Source organism: Rhinoderma darwinii, chromosome 3 (assembly GCF_050947455.1).
Source record: "Rhinoderma darwinii isolate aRhiDar2 chromosome 3, aRhiDar2.hap1, whole genome shotgun sequence".
NCBI classification, from domain to species: domain Eukaryota; kingdom Metazoa; phylum Chordata; class Amphibia; order Anura; family Rhinodermatidae; genus Rhinoderma; species Rhinoderma darwinii.
This window is the reverse complement of record NC_134689.1, coordinates 146,375,224-146,389,748: the sequence shown is the minus strand read 5'-3', so window position 1 is coordinate 146,389,748 and position 14,525 is coordinate 146,375,224. Positions and strand designations below refer to the sequence as shown.

At 47.9% G+C, this 14,525-nt stretch overlaps 1 protein-coding gene across 2 annotated transcripts in view; it reads right to left on the bottom strand.

The window, feature by feature from the left end:
* PLEKHG7 (pleckstrin homology and RhoGEF domain containing G7) overlaps positions 1-14,525 on the bottom strand; it is a 99,575-nt gene that overhangs the window by 31,488 nt on the left and 53,562 nt on the right. The window lies entirely within an intron of this gene.

Below are 14,525 nucleotides of genomic sequence, written 5' to 3'. Positions count from 1 at the left end.
TACTAAAACTTAATCACTGCATAAATGAAAACTTCTTCAACTTTTTAATATATTTTATATTTAAATTCCTTACAGTTTTAAAAATATTAGTCAATAAATGAGAACATTCTTGTCTACATTCATACAGTGCAAACCCATATAGACCTAGTCCTGCTCCCATCTGAGAAGAGGATTTCTAGGCAATGCTCTGTGAGTTAGGCTTCGTTCACATCTGCGTTGGGGTCCCGTTCTGACGTTCCGTCGGAGGTTGACTATGCTTATTGCTTCCGGCAAAACGACGGGTCCGGTGCACAACAGACACATACGGAAAACATGGGCACTGGATCCGTCACCATTGAAATCAATGGTGATGGAAACGGAAACCTCTGGTTTCCGTCCGTGTCAGTTTGTGTCTGCTCAGGTTCCCATTCTGACGGAAACCGCTGACGGAACGTCAGAACGGGACCCCAACGCAGATGTGAACGAAGCCTTAAACTGCCTGGACACCAGACTGACACATTGTAGCAAGCTGCTGATGTATTTAACTGAAGCTCTCGAGTGATAGGTGGAGCTGAGTGGAACGAAAATGAAGAATGAAACCACTAGATAGTTACAGTTCGTACGGTTGAAAAAAGACATATCTCCATCAAGTCCAACCAAGGGATGGGGGCAAGGGATGAAACAAAATTCTACACATTGAGCTGATATTTTTTTGTTCTAGGAAATGATCTAAGCCTTTTTTAAAGCCATATACTGTCAACTACGAGGGGAAGCCCCTAACAGCACTGTACATATATGGACAGTGAAGTCAGGGCTTTCAACTATGGAGTCCCCGGCCAGAGCATTGCAAGATCTCTGGCTGGGGACTCCTGTCTTGGGAAAGCCCTTGATGTCACTGTCCATATATGGAAAGTGGCGTCAGGGGCTCCCTCTGACCCCCCTGTAGATAGCAACCCCCATGTAGGTAGCACACTCTTGTAGATAGCACCAACACCCCCAGTAAATAGCATCCCCTGCCCGTAGCTAGCAACCCCCCAGCCGTAGAAGGCGCCACTGTAGCCACCTGTAGGAGTGGAATCCCCGGCGGCCAGACCCCGCTCTCGCCGGGGATTACGCTCCTGGAGAAGCCCCCAGCGTCTCTATCCATATATGGACAGTGTCGTCAGGGGCTAGTTCTAAAGCGGAATCCCCAGCCAGAGCACTGCCGACGCTCTGGCAGAGTATACCGCTCTTAAAAAATAGCCCCTGACGTCACTGTCCATATATGGACAGAGACGTCAGGTGCTCCGTCTATGAGCGGAATCCCCGGTCAGAGGGATTCTGCTCCTACAGGGAGTTACGGTGGCGCTATCTAGAGGGGGTGCTATCTACAGGGGGTGTGGCACTATCTACAGGGGACACTGGCGCTATCTACGTGGGCACTGTGGCACTATGTGGGCTCTAGAACTTTGTATGTTGGCACTATATTACTTTATATGTGGGCACTGTGGTACTATGTGTGTAATGTGGCACTATCTACAATGGGCACTGTGGCACTATGTGGGAACTGACACTTTATATTTATGCACTGTGGTACTATGTGGGCACTGTGGCACTATCGATAGTGGGCACTCTGGCTTTATATGTGGCACTATGGTACTTTATATGTGGGCACTGTGACACTATCTACAGTGGGCACTTTTTTTTGTGTGAATGTAGCTTAACTCATGCTAGTAGCCCCATCAAACGTGTGTGTTGACTAGGGGCTTTGGGAGTTGCTGATTTTTGGTTTTGGTAAACTATGTAATGATCTGTCCATAGAAGTAATAAAAACTAGCACCAAACAGGTGACAGGTTGCCTTTAAAACGTGAAAAGATGTTGATATTGAATTTCATGAACTACATAATTGAAAACGTATAAATTCATATATATACACTGATAACTTCTATACCAGCGTCCCCTTGTGCAAGCACCTGCATTCGGCTGACAAAGGGGTTAGCGGAAGAATCCGCAAATAAAGAAGGGGCTGGCCACAGGAGTGGTGAGAGAGCGCCTGAGAAGGGGGGAATCAAGTGGTCTTTGCAGTGGAAACCTTCTTGCAATAAAATTTAATGACCGTAAGGATGTGTTCATGCTAAGCACTGTTCACACAGACACAAAAGTGACAGTGAGGGAACGTGGTGCCACCTCTGATAAAGAGAAGCCGGTCTGCATCACAGACTATAATAAATTCATGGGGCAGTGGATTTGTCTGACCTTCAACGAAATTCCCGCGCCTGGTATAAAAAGGTGGCTATCCACCTTATACAGATGACAACATTCAACGGCTTTGTGCTGTACAAAAAATCAAATGGGCAAAATACCTTTTTTCAATTTCTGGAGAACGTAATGGAACATCTTTTGTTTGAGTCCCCTGACCCCAGACACCGCCATGAGACATAAGATGTCCGACGGCTTGTAGTACATCACTATGCCTGCTACTGAAATAAACAAATACCCCCAAAAGCGATGCAGTGTGTGCAGCAAAAATGGCATACGAAGGGACACGCAATTTTATTGCCCTACATGTCCCTCTAATACTGGTCTCTGTAACTATCCCTGCTTCTAAATATATCATAAAGTCCCACATTATTAACTTTCACACTGTATTTGTAGGGAGAACCAAACGGGAGGGTTACTTTATGGATAATGTTTCACTATTTTTTTTTTATGTTTGGTCATTATATTTACTAAGCGGCTTAGTGTGAGGTTACAATTGGTAATTCATGGGCTGGGTTGGTTCAATGTAGTGGGTGGGAGGTCCCAATGTAAAATTGCAGCAATACTGTATTTTCCGGAAAAATATTTATATTATATTTATATTTTTTCTTTCCACCTATTAAAAATACTCACTATACCCCTAGATGAATATTAGCAGGACATTTATACTTATCAAAATGACCTGCAGTACCACGGCAAATCAACTCTGGCATAAAAAGGCCTCCAAAAGCCAAAATGGACTCCTTCTATGATATGCCCTGTAACGGGTCTAAAATGTCACCTATACAGATATACCACATTAAGAAAGCACTACATGTCCCAAGAAAACAGTGCAAAATTCCCATCGATACATAAAACATACAGTTAGGGCTTATTCAGACGAACGTATAATACGTCCGTCCAACGCCTTGCACGGACCTATGTTAGTCAATGGGGCCGTTCAGACAGTCCGTGATTTTCACGCAGCGTGTGTCCGCTGTGTAAAACTCACGATATGTCCTATATTTGTGCGTTTTTCATCGCATCACGCACCCATTGAAGCACTTCCGTGTGACGCGTGTGATTCGCACAACAGCAGTAAAAACTATTAATGAAAACAGAAAAACACCACGTGCTTTTCTGTTTACAAACATACAAACAGAGTGTCATAATGAAGGCGGCTGCGCGAAAATCATCGCTGCTGATACACTGAGCTGTTATGAACCTTTTGCGCGCGCAAAACGCCACATTTTTTGCGTGAGCAAAACGCACAAGCTCGTGTGAATCCGTCCTTATACTGCGTCACAGATGTGCATAGCAAAACTGCCAAAATTGCTCTGGTCACTAAGGTTTAAAATACCTTCGGTATTAAGGGGTTAATAAACTTTTTTATATTTCTGTCAAGGAAGTTGTGTGAGGGCTTGTTTTTTTGCGGGTTAAGCTGTAGTTTTGGTGACATTTGTAGTATTGATAAATTTTTGGGGGTACATACGACTTTTTGATCACTTCTCATTCCATTGTTTTTGTATTATATGTTTTAAAAAATTGTATTAAATATTTCTTTCATTTTTATTTTTTTTAGTCCCTCTAGGGGATTTTACTATGCGATCACCGGATAACTCATGCAATACATTGCCGTATATTGCCTTTTTCTGTGCTCTACCCTTAAGCAGGGCTTAATAGTAGGACATAAAAGGCAGGCCTGAAGGCCTACACTAGGCTTCCAACTGCCATGGCAACCGCTCAGCAACCCGTGATTTTGTCACAGGGGGCGGGCGATTGGGGGACAGCAGAAAATCAGTCAGATCGCGCGTCATTACTGACCACGGCATCAAAGTTATCTCCGATCATGGCCTTTGCTGTATAAAGCAGCCCACACCCACCACATATGGTGCAAGCTCAGCTCCTGCGCCAGCGCTATATTATTATAACGTAAGTATAAATATGTGCGGCGGACAGCGTTGAGTGGTTATATAGGACCTGTCAACTCTCCAAGCATATCTATTTTAGTAAATACATTTCCAGGCGGAATAACAGAGCAAAGTCTAAATCAAGAGTTCTAAGTAAAAACTACAAAATTATAATTTTTTGGGGAATACAAGTATTTACTTAAACAGACAAATCAGGAAAGTTGACGGATCCTTCTTAAATTAATGAGGTTGTCCAGGATTAGGAAAACATGGCTGCTCTCTTTCAGAAATAGCACCACACCTGTTAGGTGGGTTGCCAGTGGTATTGCAGCTCAGATTCATTGAAATGAATAGAGCTAAGCTGCAATGCTAAACAACCTATGGACAGGTGTGGTATTGTGTTTGGAAGAAAGCAGGCATGTTTTTCTAATCCTAGTCAACCCCTTTAAGAAATCTTTTTCTTTACAAAAAGGAATTTGCGTTTTAACTAGTCAGTAATGTAGCTAAAGTAGCCTATCTGGAATGGATCTGAGCACATGTCTTTTGTGAAGTAATAGGGGAACATCACAACACAGACAAGTTGGTTGATTATAGTAAGGTTCTTCCAGGCCTTGGGCAGAATGGCAACACTTGTCTGGTGACACATGCTGTTGAAACAATTGATATACCCATAGTAGGCAACCATCTGATCTGTCTTAGGCGATGCCCACTTCTTTTGTTAGAAGATTCCTCAGACAATTGACTGATCACAAGTTGTCCCACTGTGGGACCCCTAGCAATCAACTGTAATCTATGGGGGAAATCCTGCAGCAAGAGTTAAATTCCCTAGAAGCGCCACAACAGGGGGAAAAAAAAAATCATTACAACGTGCCAATTAAAATAAATGTGCCGTCTATGTAATGCTCGGATATGCCAGGTCCTCCAGCATTAGAGACGCTCTTTGTAGCTGCGTGCTACTCCGGCTAATAGTTGAGGGCCCTGTACGTTAGACCCCCCTTGATTGATTTCAAATTTTCCAATAGTGTTCAAGTGTTTTTTAAATCAGACCCCTTTTTCTAAACCAGACCCCTGTATCTGCTGATTATCTATCTATCTGTCTGTCTATCTATCTATCTATCTATCTATCTATCTATCTATCTATCTATCTATCTATCTATCTATCTATCTATCTATCTACAGCAGGGTAATGTCAAGGCTCAGTGAATACAACACCCAGAACGCTGTGATATGAAGAACAAAGTGTAGGCTGAGGGGTGTTTTCATTGTTTGCAGTTGGCTGGCAAGATCTAAGTAAAGGAAGATCATTTTAGCCTCACGCACATACTCTCAATGTGACTGCTCCTAGACGTATGTCTGTTGTGTACACAAATAACTGGATAGTCCGCTTTACATTCCTATTCTTCAGGCAATTCAGTATTTTAACATTTTGGCAACAGATCAGCAGCAAATACAATCTGTTTGATTTACAGGAGATATTTTATTTGCAACGCTTCTTTAAGCTACCATTTTAACTCTGTATGTGCGTTGCCTGCTTATTATGATTGATTCAGATCACACAGCTTCTGTAACCAACAACACATTGGTTCCAACTATATCAACAGAGTTCATATCCTGAATATTGTGGGTGATTATAATGTCATTTTGATATATACAGTATATATATATATATATATATATATATATATATTATATACATATAAACACTGAAAATGTTTCTATAGGAGAAGCACAATGAGCGAAATTTCTTAGATTTTATGCGTTCGTTTTCTGGTCTAGAAAAGTCGCAAATATGTCAAAAGTCTGTTTGCGCAAAAAAGTTGTTATCATGCATTAGCACAGCTCATAGTACCTTAAAAAAAAGTGGGCAATGCTTAGATGAAGGGGCGGCGGCCACTTGCAACCCAAAACATTTACTATAATTCACCCCAGAAGCTGGTGTAAATTATTGGCGAAATCTACACCATGTCGTAGCTACCATGGATTTCCCTTTCTGGTGCTCAAACAGAAATTGCGCTAAATTTATAAAGAGGCCTGCGCCTCTTAATAAATTAGCACCACCTTACTCCTGCAAACGTAATACTTAGATTAGTGTATGAAACGCCAGTCTTAGTAAATCTGCCCCAATGTCTTTGCAGCACTAGATTCCTGGGTTCATATCTGATCAGGGGTAACAGCTTCATAAAGAAGAGGCTGGACGCAGCCGCAGGGTTAAGGGAAGCCGACATGACCGTCCTGGTAGGGAAAGGGTTAATGAGGTGAGGGAAAGTTGAAGGAGCTGAAGGAGGGACGGGGAGGAGTTAAGGGGGACGGGGGGGCCGTTACTGCGCTTCCCGCTGTTTCTCGGCATTGAGCCGGAAGCAGCGGGAGGAGTAACATACAATAAGCAAGCTCCCCGTTGCCCGTGCTTTTAATGATGGCAGAAGCCCTGATGTTAGAGCGGCTGCGTGCCGCTGCTGTGCACCACGGTCCCGGATGGCTAGAGGAGACCGTGGCTGCCATAACGAGGATCCCGGACGCCGTTTCGCCACATCGGGCACGGCGTTCGGGGTCTGTTGAAAAGGACAGGCTCCCCTCCCCCGGCCCCCTTACGAGCATGGCTATGGCGGCGGGGGGGGAGTCGGCAACAACCGCTCCTGCGCTGAGCAGGCAGAGAGCGGTGCCAGGGGTGACGGCGACGCAGGCTGGGTCGACCCGTCCCTCTCGGCGGTCCCGACCTCCAGAGCGCCTCAGTCCGGAGGTAGTCCCGCGGACACGGCGTCGCAGAGGGAGCCCGATCCCGGACGCTGCAGGCCAGGCAGCTGGGAGGACCGCCCCTTCCCAGGCCCTGCGTCCTGGCAGGAATCCCAGGCCGCGACGGGGTCCGGCGGTAAGCAGGGAGTCGCAGGCTGGGCTCCCTGTCACCCCTCCCCCATCAGATGGAAGATTTGGAGGACAAGGTACGGCCGCCCCGCATGGTGATGTTCCGGCCAGGGGGCAGGCTTCGTCAGGATCGTCTAGACGGACGCCTAGAGCTGCAGCGACGTCGAGGCAACAGGTCCGGTCGGAAGTCTGGGTCCCGGCGGTCGGGCGGCAGGTTGCCGGCCCATCGGTCAGCGCGTCCTCATCCCCGTTCCGAAGATGTCGTTGGGAGGGACAGTCGTCGGCGAGAGAAGAACTGGAGGAAGGTGAACTGGACGTGTATCGTCGAGGTCAGGATGGTCCGGCTGACGGGAACACAGCGCCTGTGCAGCCCGGTGAGTGTATAACTCCATCATTGTCTTATCCAGCGATTTTTATGTCGGGTGTCGGCGGGGGGGCTGCTAGCATTGCATCGGGGGCCGGTAGTGGCGCGGGCGGACGCGACGGAGCGGGTTTGGCAGAATTAGTGGGTTGCTTACGGGAGCTGGTGGGGCGCCTGGATAGGGCCGCGGCGCCGGTAGTAACGGAAGTGTCTCCTGCGATAGTTTGGGAAGGCCCCAGGGACGTGGGATCGTTACAGGCGCGTCCTGCGGCGGCGGTTAGAGAGGCGGTCGCGGTGTCGGTACAGACCGAGGCACAGAAGGACGGCGATCGAGTGCGTATGGATGATCGTGCTCGGGGGGAGGTGTATGTTTGTTTTGAGGGTCCGTTGGGGGCGCATTTAAAGCAGGAGGTGCGTGATCGGATCTGGAAAGACGAATACGTTGAAATTTTTTCTCTCTTGCCACTGGCTAAATTTAATTTGGATAAGAGCAAGCGGGATGAGAGTAAAAAGGACGAGGAGGAACGGCGGCGGTATAGGCTGATCCCGCAGACGTTCGTTAATTGGTCGCAGGCGTTCGCCATATTGGCTAGTGTGATAGGGGAAAAGGCGCCGGAAAATTGTTCGGCGCTGTTTTGTTATTTTGATGCCATTGGGGAGGCTCATAGGGCGTATGGGGGTCAGGCGTGGCTGCGATATGATGAGCAATTCCGTCAGCGGAAGGCGGTTCGGCCGGCGATTCGGTGGGACCAGAAGGATATTGCTCTCTGGTTACGGGTTACGGCTCCGGTTAGGCAGCCCTTTCCCGGGAGCGGTGGCCAGGGAGGCCAGTCTAGTCAGAGCGGACAAAGCGGCGGGGGAAAGGCGGGGTTTTGCTGGCAATTTAATGAAGGTCAGTGCAAGTTCGGGGCCACGTGCAAGTTCAAGCACGTGTGCTCCGAGTGTAATGGTGCATCACACGGGGCGGCAAAATGTCTGCGGAAAAAGAGGTCAGGGAACCAGCACGGGGCTGGTCAAGGGGGTGTCGCCGGTGAGGGTGGAAAGGATGGCCCCTTATCTAAATGAGTATCCGGATAGGGCGGCAGCTAAGTTGCTTTATGAAGGGTTTCGTGTTGGGTTTGTTATTCCTCCACCTCCTTATGAGGTTCCGGTTACGCGGAGGAATTTAAAATCGGCTTACTTGCATGCGGAAGTCGTGTCGGAAAAGTTGTTAAAAGAAGTTTCGTTGGGTCGCATGTCGGGGCCATTTGTTGAGTCGCCGGTAAAAGATTTAGTTGTGTCCCCTTTGGGTATTGTCCCAAAACGCGAGCCCGGAAAGTTTCGTTTGATTCAACATTTATCGTATCCCAAAGGTTCGTCGGTAAATGACGGGATTGATCACGAGTTGTGTTCCGTAGTTTATACCTCATTCGATAAGGCGGTGGGGTTAGTGCGGGCTGCGGGTCCTGGGGCGCTGCTAGCAAAAACTGACATCGAGGCGGCGTTCAGGTTGTTGCCGGTTCATCCAGAAAGCCAACGGCTGTTGGGTTGTTTTTGGAATGGGGCTTTTTACGTGGATCGGTGCCTTCCGATGGGGTGTTCCCTTTCTTGTGCATACTTCGAGGCGTTTAGTAGCTTCGTGGAGTGGGTAACGAGGGGAGCATCCGGGGTCGACTCGTTGATCCATTACTTAGATGATTTTTTGTGCGTTGGCCCGGGGGGTTCGCCGGTTTGCGGTAATTTGCTTCATGCTCTACAGAAGGTGGCGAGGGATTTTGGGATTCCTTTGGCGCCGGAAAAAACGGAGGGCCCGGTAGCGACGATTTGTTTTTTGGGAATCGAAATAGACTCGGTGGCAATGGAGTGTCGTCTCCCGGCGGATAAGTTGGGTGCTTTGAGGCTGGAGGTTCGACGGGCTTGTAGAAGGAAGAAAATGTCGCTGAGGGAGCTTCAGTCGCTGCTGGGGAAGTTGAATTTCGCCTGCCGGATTATGCCGATGGGAAGGGTGTTTGGTAGAAGGTTGGCGGCGGCAACGGCGGGAGTGCGTGCGCCGCATCATTTTGTGCGGCTCAAGGAGGAGCACCGAGCTGATCTTCAGGTTTGGGATGACTTCTTGGGCCAGTACAATGGTCGCTCGCTATGGATGGCCCCAGCGCAGGATACGAGTGATTTGAATATTTTCACGGATGCGGCTGGGGCGGGTGGCTTTGGAGCTTACGGGGGAGGTCCGTGGTGCGCAGGTCAATGGCCGGCTAGCTGGGTGTCCAGTGGACTCACGCGGAATCTGGCCCTGCTCGAGCTGTTTCCCATCGTGGTGGCGGCTACCATTTGGGGGGACAGGCTCAGGGATAAGAAGGTCCGTTTTTACTGCGACAACATGGGGGTGGTGCTTGCCATTAATAACATCACGGCGTCCTCTCCTCCGGTAGTTCAATTGTTGCGACATTTAGTGTTGGTGTGTTTGTCGTTGAACGCGTGGGTGGTGGCGGTGCATGTCCCGGGTGTACGGAATTGTATTGCTGATGCTCTTTCTCGCTCGCAGTGGGACCGGTTTCGGCAATTGGCCCCGTGAGCGTAACGTCTCGGTTTGGCTTGTCCAGATCATCTTTGGGATCTGGTATCGGTCCCGTAGAGCAGCTGTTACAAAGGTCTTTGGCGCGCACGACGTGGAGTGCTTATGCTGCTTGTTGGAGGCAGTGGGAGGAGTGGGTAAGAGAGTTGGGTGACGTCAATACGGATAGAGACAGGTTGGTGGCACTTTTGTATTGGTTAGGGGATGCCTGGGAGGCGGGGTTTTCAGTAGCGAAGGTGAACCGGTTCATATCTGCGGTGGCGTTTGGGCTTAAGTTGCGGAGCTTGCGGGATGTATCGAAGGAATTTCTGGTATCGCAGGCTTTGAAGGGGTTGCGCAGAGGTAGGGTGGAGGCGGATAGTAGAAGGCCGGTGTCGTTTGCTTTGCTTGGCTCGTTGGGCGGTTCATTAGCATCGGTATGTCGTTCTTCAGATGAAATGGATCTGTTTCGGTTGGCTTTTTCGTTAGCGTTCTTCGGAGCATTTAGAATAGGTGAGTTGGTGTCGCCAAGTACTAAACAGGCAGGGGGGCTGAGATCTGGGGAGGTGAGCCTTTTTGCAGATCGGCTGGAGGTATGGTTGCGTAGATCTAAAACTGACCAAGTAGGGAAGGGAAAACTGATAGTTTTGTTCGCTCTCCCGGGGTCGGTCATGTGCCCAGTGGAGTGCATGCGGGGTTTTACGAGAAACAGGGGGTCTCCAGATTTGCCTTTGTTACGTCATATGGACGGGTCGTTTTTGTCCAGGTTTCAGTTTGGAGCTGTATTTAAAAAGTGTTTGACGGCGGTTGGGGTTGCGGCAGGCTCATATTCATCTCATTCCTTCCGGATTGGCGCAGCAACGGAAGCGGGGCGCTGGGGGTTGGATGATGAGGGGGTGAGGCGTATTGGTCGTTGGGAGTCTAAAAGGTTTAAGTCCTATGTCCGCCCCCATATGTTGTAATTTTGTTGTTTATGCTTGAAAATGTTATATGGTGGTGCCTAACTGTGTTTTCCGTTTCAGATTCGCCTCCTTGTCTGGTGTGGTTGAGGGGTCATTCGTACGTGCACTGGGGGGCTTTGAGGGCGGACGTCCGCCCGGATGGTCGCCAGTTGCGCATTCCGCGACAGGATGCGGTTGTGCATTGGCTGGGTTTTAGAGGTATGTCGTGGAACAGGGTGTTGGCGGAATTCCAGACATATGTGCGGCTTGATAGGGTTCCGGAGGTTTTAGTGTTGCACGTGGGTGGGAATGACTTAGGAGTCCGCCCTTTTCGTGAGTTGGTGCGGGATATCAAACATGATATGTTGTGTTTGTGGGTATCTTATCCCAAGTTGGTGGTAGTGTGGTCGGACATAGTCCCAAGAAAGCATTGGCGGTTAGCTAGATCGGTGGAGAGAGTCAATAAGGCTCGCATAAAAGTTAACCGGGCGGTGTCCCGTTTTGTGGCAAAGAACGGGGGCATTTGCGTGAGGCATAGGGATTTGGAGTCAGGAGTGGGGAATTTCTGGAGAAGTGACGGGGTTCATCTGACCGAGGTTGGCATTGATCTTTGGAGCTTGGCGATAGCAGAAGGCATAGAAAGGGCGGTGGCGGTGTGGAGGAACTCACAGGCTTAAGGTGGTCAAGGCCTGTTTCGCGGTGGCGGGGGGAGTCCTTGAGGCCAGTCAGTACAAAATGGTGGGGGGGTCGCATCGGGGGTATGCGTCCCCCAAAAAAGGTACATGGTTGAAGACTTCATCGGGTGTTATCCCTTTGAAGTGGTCTTCTGGTAGAAGGTATATCACTTGAAGGCTTCATCGGGTGTTATCCCTTTGAAGTGGACTTCTAGTGGTCGGTATATCACTTGAGGGCTTCATCGGGTGTTATCCCCTTGAAGTGGACTTCTAGTGGTTGGAGCCATCTGCAGAGGTGAACGGTGCTTCCGAGCTGGTTTACGGCTGGAGGTAATTGGTGGTTTGCAGATGGCTAATTCGGTGTGTTCTTGAAAGGAACATCTGAAGGGGCTTCAAGGACTTCCTCTGCTCGGGTTAATGTTAACGTTTAATTGTTATTTATGATTCTGACCCATGTTGGGTCATGTGAATTATTAGGAGGAATTCTCTGGTGGATTCCTAACTAGTTATCCGAATGTTTCGGATTTAAATTGTTTTTATAAAACTGTGAAATTAATAAACGGCTGCTGTGGCCATTTCACATCCAACCTCGGTGTCATGTGTCGTTACTAAATGGGGGTGGGGGATAGTATGGTCTAAGGTTAACACACGACTCTACCTAGGCAGGTCAAGAAGAGGCTGGACGCAGCCGCAGGGTTAAGGGAAGCCGACATGACCGTCCTGGTAGGGAAAGGGTTAATGAGGTGAGGGAAAGTTGAAGGAGGGACGGGGAGGAGTTAAGGGGGACGGGGGGGCCGTTACTGCGCTTCCCGCTGTTTCTTGGCATTGAGCCGGAAGCAGCGGGAGGAGTAACATACAATAAGCAAGCTCCCACCCTCCCACCCTTGGTTTGTTACTCCTTAGGTCTTATGTACGTCCGTCTATGAGCGTTGTGTTTTATTTTGTGTGCTTATTTAACATGTTTTTCTTTTTTCCGGAGTAGGTTCTGTTGTCATGGCAGCTGGCGGGGGGAGTCCTTGAGGCCAGTCAGTACAAAATGGTGGGGGGGTCGCATCGGGGGTATGCGTCCCCCAAAAAAGGTACATGGTTGAAGACTTCATCGGGTGTTATCCCTTTGAAGTGGTCTTCTGGTAGAAGGTATATCACTTGAAGGCTTCATCGGGTGTTATCCCTTTGAAGTGGACTTCTAGTGGTCGGTATATCACTTGAGGGCTTCATCGGGTGTTATCCCCTTGAAGTGGACTTCTAGTGGTTGGAGCCATCTGCAGAGGTGAACGGTGCTTCCGAGCTGGTTTACGGCTGGAGGTAATTGGTGGTTTGCAGATGGCTAATTCGGTGTGTTCTTGAAAGGAACATCTGAAGGGGCTTCAAGGACTTCCTCTGCTCGGGTTAATGTTAACGTTTAATTGTTATTTATGATTCTGACCCATGTTGGGTCATGTGAATTATTAGGAGGAATTCTCTGGTGGATTCCTAACTAGTTATCCGAATGTTTCGGATTTAAATTGTTTTTATAAAACTGTGAAATTAATAAACGGCTGCTGTGGCCATTTCACATCCAACCTCGGTGTCATGTGTCGTTACTAAATGGGGGTGGGGGATAGTATGGTCTAAGGTTAACACACGACTCTACCTAGGCAGGTCATGTTTTGCTGTTCTCCCACTGTTTATCTGGGTTTCCTTTAGGCCCCCCTGTTTCTTACAATACAGCCAAAAGAGCTTATTAGAGTTCCTATGAATCTGGCCCTATGTGTGTGAGATAAGCAAAAAAGATTGTAAGCTCCATTGAGAACAGAGACTGATGTGAGTGATTACTATCTGTGTACGGTACTGATGAATATGTTGGTGCTATATGCAGAATCGAAAAAAATACATAAAGGCATTTTGCTTTAAAGGCCCTTTACACAGGCAAATCAGCGCGCAAACGAGCGTTCATAGGAACGCTCGATCCCGAGGATTGCCCTATGTAAACAGGGCAACCGTTAGACGATGAATGAAAAAAGGTTCTTTCATCGGTGGATCGGCTTGTTTATGCAGCCAATAAAATGGTCTCTAGTCAGCAACACATCTCCCTGTATAAACAAGGAGATGTGCTGCTGACATGATGGAAATGTATGAGCATGAACTATTGTAGTAACAATCGTTCGTTCCCATACAGAACCGATCATTGCTCATGAGCTGTCTCGCAGATCGGAGGTCGTTTTCACGGCCTGTATCAGGCCGTACAAAAGGGCTTAAAGCGGATCTGTTACCAGTTTAGTAATGCCCAAACTCCTAGCTAATCTAATAGGCGCTGTCACACTGATAATACTAGTGAAAATTGTGTCCCAAAACGTTTATTATTTTAAAACTTATGAGCTTTCTTCTAAATAGGCAAATGAGCCTATACTAGACAAGTGGGTGTCAACACCAGCAATTCTCCGGATGTGGAGCTACGTCACAGCCCCTGACACTGTCCTATCAGCATGAAGCTGCTTCACACAGTGTGAGAGACTGAGGCTGGAGAGAAGGGGGATCACTTCAATTAGCCATATCTCCGGCTGTGGATGACCTAGAACAGCGGTTCTGGTTAATTATGAAAGGTGAGATTCTAACTCTTCAGAGGGCATCAGGATCGCAGTTCTAGCTGTGAAACAACCGGAGGTATCACCAGTTGAAAACACAGTCAGGCATGGAAGCTGTATACTATATCATCACACTGTGTTGCTGGGCAGGGAAGGGGGAGAAGCTGTATCTTGATTGGACAGTGTCATACAGAAACCATTACTCCGCCCAGAGTAAAAGAAAGAGTCACCTCCTATTTGGCAAATATAGCCCCATTAGCATATTTAGAAAAATGCTGATAGCTTTGCAAATAATAAAAGTTGTACACACTGTAGTTATCAGCATCATAGTGCCTATTAGATTAGTTAGGAGATAGAGAATTAATAAGATCCTCTTTAAGGTCAGAAATGTGCACAAGATTTCAACATTATTTTTTAACATTGAGAAAAGAGAAAATGCTACTTGATAATAGAAACTCACTTCAAACATTGATATGCACCTTAGGCAGG